Genomic DNA, 12,210 nt, shown 5'->3' with positions numbered 1-12,210 from the left:
AAACAAAAAACTTAAGTATATAAATCTAATTAGCTCTATAGACAGTAGGATAGGAAGGGGGGAAAGAAAGGGGAGGGGGAGCTAAAAGGGAGGGAAGAAGTAGTAAGGATAAAGAGCAGTAAAAGGGAGGGGGCTGAAAGAAGGAAGGGAAGACTGTGGGAGGTGGTGTTAAAAAATTAAAACTGTTGTGGAGGGGAAGGGAGAAGGGAGAACTAAAATCACAAACAGTGGGAAAGACAATCGAGGGAAAGACACAGATAGTAATCATAATTGTGAATGTGATGAATTCTCCTGTAAAAGAGAGATGAATAGCAAAATGGATTAAAAGTCATAATCAAACAATATGTTGTTTAAAGAAACACATTTGAAACAGGGGAATAAACACAAGGTAAAGGTAAAAGGTTGGAGCAGAATATATTATGCTTCAGCTGATGTAAGAAAAGCAGGGGTAGCAATCCTAATCTCAGACAAAGCAAAAGCAGAAATTGATCTAATCAAAAGAGATAAGGAAAGAAACTATATCCTACTAAAAGACTTCACAGAAAATAAAGCAATATCATAGAAACAATCAATAATTTCATTCAAGAGAATGACAATAATGAGACAACCTACCAAATCTTATGGGATACTGCAAAAGCACTTCTTAGGGGAAGCTTTATATCTTTGAATGCCTACATGAATCAAATAGAGAAAGAGGAGGTGAATGACTTGGGCATGCAGCTAAAAAAGCTCGAAAAAGACCAAATTGAAAATCCCCAAGTAAATACCAAATTAGAAATACTAGAAACCAAAGGAGAGATTAATAAAGTTGAAATTAAGAAAACCATTGAACTAATAAACAAAGGTAAGAGTTGGTTTTATGAAAAAAACAATAAAATTGATAAACCAATGTGATTAAAAAAAAGAAAGAAGAAAACCAATTTACCAATATCAAAAATGAAAGTGGTAAACTCACCTCCAATGAGGAGGAAATTAAAACAATAATTAGAAATTACTTTGCCCAACTTTATGCCCATAAATTCGACAATCTAAATGAGATGGATGATTATTTTAAAAAATACACATTGCCCAGATTAGCAGAAGAGGGAGGTGAATACTTAAACAACCCCATCTCAGAAAAAGAAATTGAAGAAGTCACCAATGGACTCCCTCGGAAAAAATCTCAGGGTCAGATGGATTGACAAGTGAATTCTATCAAACATTTAAAGAACAGTTAATTCCAATACTATGTAGACTATTTGGGAAAACTGGGGAAGAAGAAGTCCTCCCAAATTCTTTTAATGATACAAATATGATTTTGATACCTAACCCAAGGAGAGATAAAACAGAGAAAGAAAATTATAGACCAATTCCTCTAATGAATATAGATGCTAAAATATTAAATAAGATTTTAGCCAAAAGAATACAGCAACTTGGGAATAATACATTATGATCAGGTATGATTCATACCAGGAATGCAGGGCTGATTCAATATTAGGAAAACTATTAGTATTATTGGTCATATCAACAACAAAACCAACAGAAATCACATGATTATCCCAATAGATGCAGAAAAAGCTTTTGACAAAATACAACACCCATTCCTATTGAAAACACTGGAGAGCATAGGAATAAAGGGAACTTTCCATAAAATAATAAGCAATATCTACCTAAAACCTTCAGGAAGCATTATATGCAAAGAGGATAACCTAGGTGCATTTCCAATAAGATCAGGGGTGAAACAAGGATGTCCATTATCACCACTATTCTTCAATATGGCACTGGAAATGTTAGCTGTAGCAATAAGAGAAGAAAAAGAAATTGAAGGAATTAGAATAGGCAAAGAAGAAACTAAGTTATCACTCTTTGCAGATGATGTGTTGATATACTTAGAGAATCCCAGAGATTCAAGTAAAAAACTACTTTAAAAAGTAAACAACTTTGGCAAAGTTGCAGGTTACAAGATAAACCTGCACAAATCTTCTACATTTCTATATATTACAAACAAAGTCCAACAGCAAGAGATAGAAAGAGAAATCCCATTTAAAGCTAGGATAGATACTATAAATTATTTGGGAGTCTACCTGCCAAAACAAATCCAGGGATTATATGAACACAATTACAAGACGCTTTTCACACAAATTAAGCCAGATCTAAGTAAGTGGAAAAGCATCAGTTTCTCATGGGTAGGCTGAGCCAATGTAATAAAAATGATAATTCTACCTAAATTAATTTACATATTTATTGCCATACCAATCAAACTATCTAATAATTATTTTCAGGAGCTGGAAAAAAATAATATCAAAATTCATCTGGAAGAACAAGAGGTCCAGAATAGCAAGGGAACTAATGAAAAGAAATGCTAGGGAAGGTGGTCTAGCTCTACCAGATCTCAAATTGTATTATAAGGCAGCAGTTATCAAAACAACTTGGTACTGGCTAAGAAACATAAGGGTAGACAAGTTTAATATATTAGGTATTCAAGACACAATAGTCAATGAATATAGCAATCTATTGTTTGATAAACCAAAGGACCCCAGCTTCTGGGATAAGAACTCACTGTTTGAAAAAAATTGCTGGGAAAACTGAGTAAAAGTGTGGTGGAAGCTAGGCATAAATCAATGCCTGTCACTGTACACAAGAATAAAGTCCAAATGCATACATGATCTAGGTATAAAGATTGATACTACAAACAAATTAGTGGAGCAAGGATTAGTGTATTTATCAAATTTATGGAGAAAGGAAGAATTTTTGAATAAAGAAGAGATAGAAAACATTATGAAGCGCAAAATGGATAATTTTGATTACATTAAACTGAAAAGTTTTTGCCAAAACAAATCCAATGCAACCAAGATTAGGAGGGAAGCAGAAAACTGGGAAAGAATTTTTGCAACTAGTATCTGTGATAAAGTCCTCATTTCTACAATATATAGAGAACTGAGTCAAATGTACAAGAATACAAGTCATTCTCCAATTGATAAATGGTCAAAGGATATGAACAGGCAGTTTTCAGAGGAAGAAATTAAAGATACCTATAATCATATGAAAAAATACTCTAAATCACTGTTGATTAGAGAGATGCAAAGCAAAACAACTCTGAGGTACCACATCACACCTGTCAGATTGGCATACATGACAGAACAGGAAGATAATAAATGTTGGAGAAGATGTGGGAGAGTTGGAACACTATTTCATTGTTGGTAGAGCTATGAGCTGATCCAACCATTCTGGAGAGCAACTCGGCACTATGCCCAAAGGACTACAAAAATGTGCATACCCTTTTACTCAGCAATATCGCTTCTTGGACTGTATCCCCAAGACTTCATAAAAATGGAAAAGGGTCCCACATGTACAAAAATATTTATAGCAGCCCTCTTTGTGGAGGCCAAAAACTGAAAATCAAAGGGATGCCCATCATTTGGAGAATGGCTGAATAAATTATGGTATATGAATGTAATGGAATACTATTGCGCTATAAGAAATGATGAACAGGAAGACTTCAGAGAATCCTGGAAAGACTTATATGATCTGATGCTGAGTGAAAGGAGTAGAACCAGAAGAACTTTGTACACAGCAACAACCACAGCGTGCAAGAGTTTTTCTGGTAGACTTGGAACTTCATTGAAATGCAAGGACTGAAAAAAATTCTCAATGGCCTTTTAAAGCAAAATGCCTTCTATACCTAGAGAAAGAACTTAGGAATTCAATCACAGAATGTAGCAGATCATTTTCTTTTATTTTACATTTTGATTTGTTATATGATTTCTCCCATTCATTTTAATTCTCCTACATAACATGACTATAGTGAAAATATATTTAAAAGGAATGTATGTAAAGAACCTATATAAAATTGTATGCTGTCTTGGGGAGGGAGGGGAGAAAATAATCTGAGTTATATGGTAGTGATTGTAGACTACTGAAAATAAATAAAATTAATATTAAAAAAATAAAATAAAATGTTGGGGCAGGTCTTCTGTTCTCTAGCATCTTTCAGCTGCTAGTGACAGTGCCTTGGCAGTCATAGCCTCCAATTCTGCCAATACCTGAAGATGTCATTTATCTGGGACAGAGGACTTGACTTCTTCTGTTGCAGATAGTGGTCTCTCACTATTTTATTACCTATCTTAATAACTAATTTCAATCCTGACTTCCAGTGCCTTGGCCATTTTCTGTGGTCAAGAACACAGAAGTAAAATGTTGTCATTTCCATTAACATTATTACAGTCATTGTTTATATTTTTTCTTAGTCCTACTTAAGTTATTTTGCATCAGTCCATGTAAGTATTTCTTACAGTTTGTATTCATCACTTTTATAATTGCATCCAGTTGCATTGCCATGATACAAATTTATTTACATTACCTAATTGATGAGCATTTACTTTATTTCCCAGTTCTATGCTTCTTGAAAAAATTCTGCTATAAATATTTTGGTGTTTCTGGAGCCTTTTTTCTTATTGGTTTCCCTAGGTTTATACCATCGCAGTACGATTTCTGGACCAAAGGCTGTGGTGTATGGACATTTAGCTACCTTATTAAAATAATTTTAAATTACTGTATGTGTGGGTCAATTTACAGCTCCACCAAAAGTGCATTAATTTGACTGTTTTTCCACAACCCCTTCATCATTGACTATTTCTATCTCTTGTTCTTTTTTTTCTATTTGCTAAGAGGTAAAACTTGAGTTTTTTATTTGCATTTCTCTTATTATTCGTGATTTGGAACAACATTGAATATAATTGTTAATGATTTGCAATTCTTCTTTTGAGGCATCTTTGTTTATATTAATTGACTACGTGTCAATTCAGGCTGGTTTCTATAATTCCTTGTGAGTAGTTAGCCCTTACCTTCCATGAAATTTCCATAAAACCTTTTATCACCTTTTAATTCAGTAGTCACATCCAACATCCTTTCCCTTGTGTCATTCACCTCTCATTTGTTTTGTACTAATTTGACTCAACAATGTTATGTATCATTTTGTTTTAATTACCTTTTTTAACTTTCTGTGTCTTCCTAACTACTTGCTTCTTTTCCTTCCCTTTCAATCCTACTTTGTCCTTTTCTCCTTTGGGGTTTTAGCCTCCTTAATTTAAGCTTATGTCTTCCTACAGCTCAAGTTGGTCTCTTTCAGCTTTTCATCATATTCTCCCAAATTTCTCTTCCATAGGTTTGTCTCTGGTCTTCAGAAACATAAATCCTTCCAAAATCACCTTCTTAATTTGCTTTTCTTTCTTACTAAGTTTTAGTCTTTATTTCTTCTCCCCCTCCTCCCACAAAAACTAGAAGCAGAATCTCAGATCTCATTTGTAGAAGCCATTGGAAGCCAGTGAAGAAAAGGTGTGGGGTGAGACTGTGAAGCAATGAATATGGAAAAACTTGCACCTAGTGAAAAATGTTTATTCTTTATAAAACATACACAGTGCTTCTGTGGACAGATGTCCTGGTTCTCTAGAGTTCTGCAGAGTGAGCCCCTTACCAAGGGAATATTGGTCAAAGAGAAGAGGACTCTTCTGCCCTCAGAACAACCTTCTCAACAAGGTTGAGAATTGACCTTGTACACAATGATGTCAGTTTCTGAAGTATTTATTCAATTTGCACTGTGTGAGAAGCTAGTCAAATATCTTGCAACTAGATTTGTTAGTTCCTCCAAGTCTTCCCAATTTCTCATATTTGTCATTCTTTACGGCACAAGGACATGGAATATTTCACATGGCTATGACCTTTTCATGATCTAATGATACAGTAACCATATCAAATAAAGACACAGGGATCATGTGATATGAATTGTTAATAAACCCATATTGGCTTCTAGTGATCACCTCTTCCTTTCCTAAGCCTTTATAAGCTTCTTGCTAAAGTATCTAATTGCTATTAATCTTTTTTTCTTCTGCTTAAAAGTCCTGACATTTGCCTGCCCTAGTCTCCTGATAGCTTTCCTTTTCTCCATGATTTTCTCAGAGATTACTAACAGTGATTCTGTGATCTGATACTATTCTTACAGGTTCTTGCATTTTTTAATTGAGCTTTGGTTACGTTCCTCTCCTACCTTTTCAGCTACATTGATTTTATTCACAGTTACCCCTTTTTCTGCTTCACTGGGATTATTCAGGACTTTGTAGTGAGAATTACATTTTCTGAGCTACACTTCACATCTTTCCTTTTCACAGTTTCTGTCTGCATAATCATATTGATATTTCCTCCTACCTTTTTGAAATCTGAGTTCTCCAAAGTCTATGGTCCATGTCTGACTGTGAGTTCCCTTCCTTTACTATTATGAATTTAAGAGTATGTGATTACTTTTATATAAGGCTCTATTCACTTCTCTAAGTTTATCAGTGTGAATACTGTCTCTAGCTTTGGTATCAGATTTAATTGTTTAGTAACCAACCCTTAAGTCATGGGTCTCCACCTAGGAGATTAGAAGACTAGGCTAAATCTCACAGTCTAATGCCATGACCAAATTCAATGACTTTCCAAGTTACTATAGGCCATGGCAGGTTTTGTACTAAGATCTTCAAAGACCCTACAATCACCCCTACTCCACAGTGATACATCAGAGTAAGATATTAGCAGATTAATTCTTCATTATCAATAAAAATTAAGTCCAGAGTAGCATTTCCATTTATTGCTTCCCCTACCTTATGAGTGATGAAATTGTCAGCAAGGTAAATGGAGAATTTCTCAGTCCCTGATGATGCTGGATAAATGAGGCCTTACTGAATTTTATTCCAGCAAGGCAAAAGTTCCTCAGTTGATGAATTTATTAACATAATTTATCATCCCAACTCAGGGAAAATTCCCATTTATGCCACTTTTAACCTATTTATATTCAAGGGCTACTAATATATAGCTAAAGGAATGGAGATAACCAAATCTTTCAGTCATGGCCAATTCTACTATGTCAGATAGACATAACCTAAGGGCAAACATACAATACAGTAGCAGACTTGTTGCCTATAGAATTTTTCTCACCAGAACTTTCAGACGTAAAGTTTGTAGCAGCCAATCACACAGAGCCGTGATTGACACAGACCTAGAATTATCGTTGATTGCTACTGTACCACCATAGACCTGGACCATGCTGATCTCAAAGACTCCCTTCCTGCCTCCAGAACAGATTAGCTTATTCATTTCATCTTTAGGAGTCTCAATTTTCTCATTCACAAAATTATGAGCCTTCTACTATCTAGCTCACAGGTCAGAGAAAAGTTCTGTATACATCTTTAAGCACTATAAAAATGTAGGCTATTGTGATCAGAGCTAGAAGCATATGTTGAGACTACTTCAAACTTCTTATCTTACAGGCAGGGAAATTGAGGTAGTAAGAGAAGTGACTCGCCTAAGATCACATAGCAAAGTAGTGAAACAATTAAGACTAGAGCCAAAATCTCTTGCCTCCTAATCCATTCTTCTTCCCTTTATACTCTGCTCCTATTTGATCATGCAACATAGAGCTAGATGGGAAATTGGAGGTCATGTAACTCAGTGCTTTCATTTTATAAGTAGGGAAACAGAGGCCCGGAAAGACTAAGTAACTTTGACAAGAACACTCAAGTAATGAATAGCAAATGTAGAATTCAAACTAATGTCCTCTTACCCCAAATACAGTATTCTGAGTCAGAAGCAATTTCCCAAACCATCTTTTTTACCACTCATGTACAGAATCTACACATTTGGGGCAATGTGTTATAATGGAAAGAATGTTGGGTTAAAATTTCATGCCTGATGTTTACTAGCTATGTGACCATGAGCAATTCACTTACTCACTCATGCCCTCCGTTTCTTCATCTATAAAATGGGAATAATAATATTCATAGCACTGTTAAGAATCACAGGTCATTTGGAAGACGCAAATGAGATCATATTTAAAGCCCTTTGCAGACCTTAAATTTTAATACTACATAAATTTCAGCTATAATTATCTCTGTGGACCTGGATATCTTTTGAGACTATATGTATGTATGAAACATATGCAAGTGTCATCACTTGTCTTTTCAGAGATGCCATTAAAATAGAATCTGTATGTTTAATACCCTGGGCATAAGTGAATTTGCATCTTTAAGTCACTGACAAAAGGTGATTCAAGTTCATTGCAATTTTTAAACACTTTTTACAGTAAGGAAAAAAATTACATCATATGCTAAACGGGGAAAACCAGAAGATTACGTGACATATCTCAGAGTAGTTCTGATTTGCTTTTATCTGCTGACTAGTGAAAGGTAAGATGGCACCATGAATAAGAAACTGGATTTGGAGTCAAGAACTGTGTTCTAAACCTATATCAGATACTTACTGACTGTGTGACCATGGACAGCTCAAACTCTCTGAACTTTAGTTTTCTTATCTGTAAAATGGAACAAATATTATCTACATCTCAGGGGTGTTGTGGAAGTCAAATAACATATATGTGAAGCACTTTGCACAGCTTATAGTACTATATAATGTTACTAATTATTAATATAAATCATTATTAGATGGTTGTTAGTTTGAATTTCTGTCTTTGAAAATGTTTTCTTTTGTTATTCCTTGTGATAGAAAAGTGTCTGGCACATAGCATAGACCTAATAAGTAAATAATGGCTGAATGAATAAATATGTGCATGCATATGTAAATATACCCACATATATCCTATATGCATATATGTGTACATGTATATATTATATATAATCTTTTGATAAATTATATTATCAGATATCTTTTAATCTTATGAATTTATGTCTATTTCACCATAGATTTTGGATGTTGGCATCCTTTAGCATTAAAACCTAAAGTCGTTTGTTTTTATCTCCATCTAAATATGTTATATTAAATCTTTTTAAAAAGTACCATCATTAGGTACTTGCAGTTTGTTATGTTCTCACCAATCCTATTCTTCCCCTCCATGATTCTTCTCTAACCCACATCAGATCCCTTGATAGTACCCCTTTAAAAAAGCTCAAAGAACTTAAGTTTCTTTAAATTAATCTTTTCCTCCTGCCCCTAAATCCAGAACCAAATACCTCTCCCCCAAATATCTATCTCAGAAAATATACTCCCCCAAAACATCAAAGCAAAATCACTTTTAAATGTTTCTGTATCTGAGTACTATCCCTTGCCACTCTTTTAGTTTGCTGATGATTAACAGAAAGAAAGACTCCTTTGTAAAGCCTAGACCTAGTTCTTTGCTTCCCCTTTTACACATATAGACATCTACATATCTATATCTATACCATATTTATCTCTATCTATATATCATATCTCTATCCATCTCTATCTTTTTATAGCTATACCTGCAGACATATAGATATAGTCATGCTTTCTTTGCCCAGTTCAGATAAAAATGAGATTCCAAAGCCTTCTCCACTTCCATTCCCTAACCACTTTGTAAAGGATGACCTTTACCTGTAGCACCTTAATTTCAAAAGGTCCAATAAGTTCAATAAATATTAAATCACTTCATCCCCCTCTCCTTTCTTTCTTTCCTACACTATTTTCCCCATAACAACCCTTCCTAGAATTAAACCATAGCTCTTTTCTCTGTTTTTCAGTGACCCTTATACAAAATAGCATGTCTAAGGGATTGCTTCCTTCCTTGTGTTACGTAAACAATGAGTCATCACCTGACCTATTCTAGTTATATTAACTTTTTAAACTTGTTTAATTTTCTTTTGTGCCTTGAGTTTGCATTTCTAAAGGCCTACTCAATTTTGGCTCTCCAAATAGAAATGGATGTGTATGAAAATCTATCTTTTTCATTTAAGATTATGTGTGTGTGTGTGTGTGTGTGTGTGTGTGTGTGTATGTATAATACAACATTTTATCTTGGGTTACAAACCATTTCTCTTCATTTTTCATTGTATTATATTTGAACATTTTCATTTATTTCTCATTTTAGATGTGAATTGTCACGTCCTGACAGCTTGCAAAACTTCCTTCATGACTCTCATGAACTGGAACTTGGCAACTGTATCTCTTGGTAAGTTAAACTTGGTTTTGCTGTTTTGTAGAATTCTCCTGATTCTGTTGAAAAATACTTTATGCTCTCCCACTATCCATGGACATTTTCATTTTATGGTAGTTATGATAAACATACTCTCTCTTTAATTATGTTTGTTTGTTCGTTTGCTTCTGAGGTGCCAGTGATTCTCAAACTTTGTCACTAAGATCCTTCTTAAGAGTTAGTTGTTGTGGGGTTTAGATACCTTAGGCAGTATTCTAATTTTTTTTTATTTTTGCTTGGCTACAATATTTTTGTTGCATTTAAATGCAGCTCAGGAGGTATTTATTATGTACTGTATGCAAAGCATTGTGCTAAGCACTGGGTGTACAAAGATTAAAAGAAAAACAACCTCATTCTTTGAGAACCTTGAAAAATGTCACAAGTACTGAAATAATTAAATATGAAATATGCACAGAGCAATGCAAGGGAGGGTAGAGAGAGAGAGAGGGAGGGAGGGAGGGAGAGAGAGATAGAGAGAGAGAGCCCTAACATGGGGGGAATCAAGCAAAGGCTTGTGTAAGAAGTAGAACCTGAGATGCGCTTTAGAGGAAATTAGTAATTTAACAAGGCCAAATAAGGAAAGGGTGTATTCCAGGTATGGACCATGCCAAAACACTAAGGTGGGAGACGGCATGTTGTATATGAGGAATGGTTCATAACTTAACTTGACTATGTTGAAGAATGAATGAAGGGAAGCAGTATGAAATGCCAATGGTAGATGCAAGTGGGGGCTAGATTGTAGGGGGTACAGTTAACTACCAGGCTTAGAATTTTTATTTTATTATAGAAAATAAGAGGTTGCTGGAGATTTTTAGTAGGGGAATGATACCATCAGAACTGTGTATTTGTATTTTGCCTCTGCCAATTTTCTTTTTAGAGCATCCACTAATTTGTTAGCATTATCTGCTTTCTATTATATAACATATTTTCTCTTATTGTCTTTAAAGAATTCTTCTCTACCAGCTTTGGTTTCTCAACTTACAGCTCCTTCTAATTCTTTTATTAAAGTTCTGAAGAACTCTGTTCCACATTTGTTCCATTGCATTTCTGGGGATGAATTTTTGGTGTTCCTTTGTGATTTCTCCTCACTTTTTTACACATTCGTATTTCTATGCAAGGAGAAGAAAGATGGGCATACCTGACATGGACTTCAGAATTTGGTAGGTAAGATTTCAAAGTTTTCAGAGAAGGCTGAATAAGGTGCCATCAGTTAAAGTTATATGGGAGCAGAGGAAAGGCATCAGAATAGGAGGGATGAGAAGTTCTCAAGAATGCAACTCTGAAGACACAAATAAGGGAGCAAGTTTCCAGTGGTCTGAAGATACTGATGTAGATGCACAAGGAAATCACTAACCAATTTAAATTTTAAAAAAGAATGCAATGAAGATCAAATCAAGAGCAAGTAACTGGGAATGGATAAAAGAGCATGGCACAGTCCTGTAAAAATAGTATCAAGATTGCTTAAAGTGAAAATGAGCCAAGGCTGGCAAAGAAAGCTAGGGACAAGAGAAAAAAGTTTAGTTTTTAAGCTACATTGAAAGAACAAAGGTCCATCAAAGAAGGCATAGCACCATTTCTCAGGATGGGCAGTGATAGTGATAAATGACAATAGAAGAAAGGCTGAGCTGCTCAGTTCCTATTTTGCTTCTGTTTTCTCAAGCAAGGGGAATAAGCCATATGCTGGAAATAACAGAATAAATATGGCTAATGATGCACCAAATAAGTAAAGAGAGAGTAAGAGGGCACTGTGAATTTAATTCAGGTGATCATTACATATACTACTATCGGCAAGAAGCCCTTAGAAGAAATAGAGCAGTCCTCATAGTCCATAAAAGGGTGAGAAAAGCAGTACTGGGGTAGAATTTCAAAAATGACAGAATGATATCTGTTTGAATGTAAGGCAAACAGTTCAGCATCATGGTTGCTTATGCTCCAACCACTGATGCCAAAGAACCCAGAGTTGGTCGTTTTTATATGGATCCACAAGACCAAAAAAGATGTCACATTCATCATAGAGGATTTGAATATTAAAATATGAAATGGAAAAATAATTGGAATAGCAGGCAAGATTGGTCTTCAAGTGCAACAGGGTGGAGGCTAATAGGGTTTTGTCAAGATAATTCACTAGTCAGAGGAAACATTTTTTTTCAACAGTACAAAGGGCAACTCTACACATGGACGTCACCAGTTGGTCCACATAGAAATCAGATTGATTATATAATTTGCAGCCAAAGGTGGAGGACCTCTGAATAGTA

Source organism: Notamacropus eugenii, chromosome X, assembly GCF_028372415.1.
Source record: "Notamacropus eugenii isolate mMacEug1 chromosome X, mMacEug1.pri_v2, whole genome shotgun sequence".
Lineage (NCBI taxonomy): Eukaryota > Metazoa > Chordata > Mammalia > Diprotodontia > Macropodidae > Notamacropus > Notamacropus eugenii.
Note: the sequence above shows the minus strand (reverse complement) of the source record.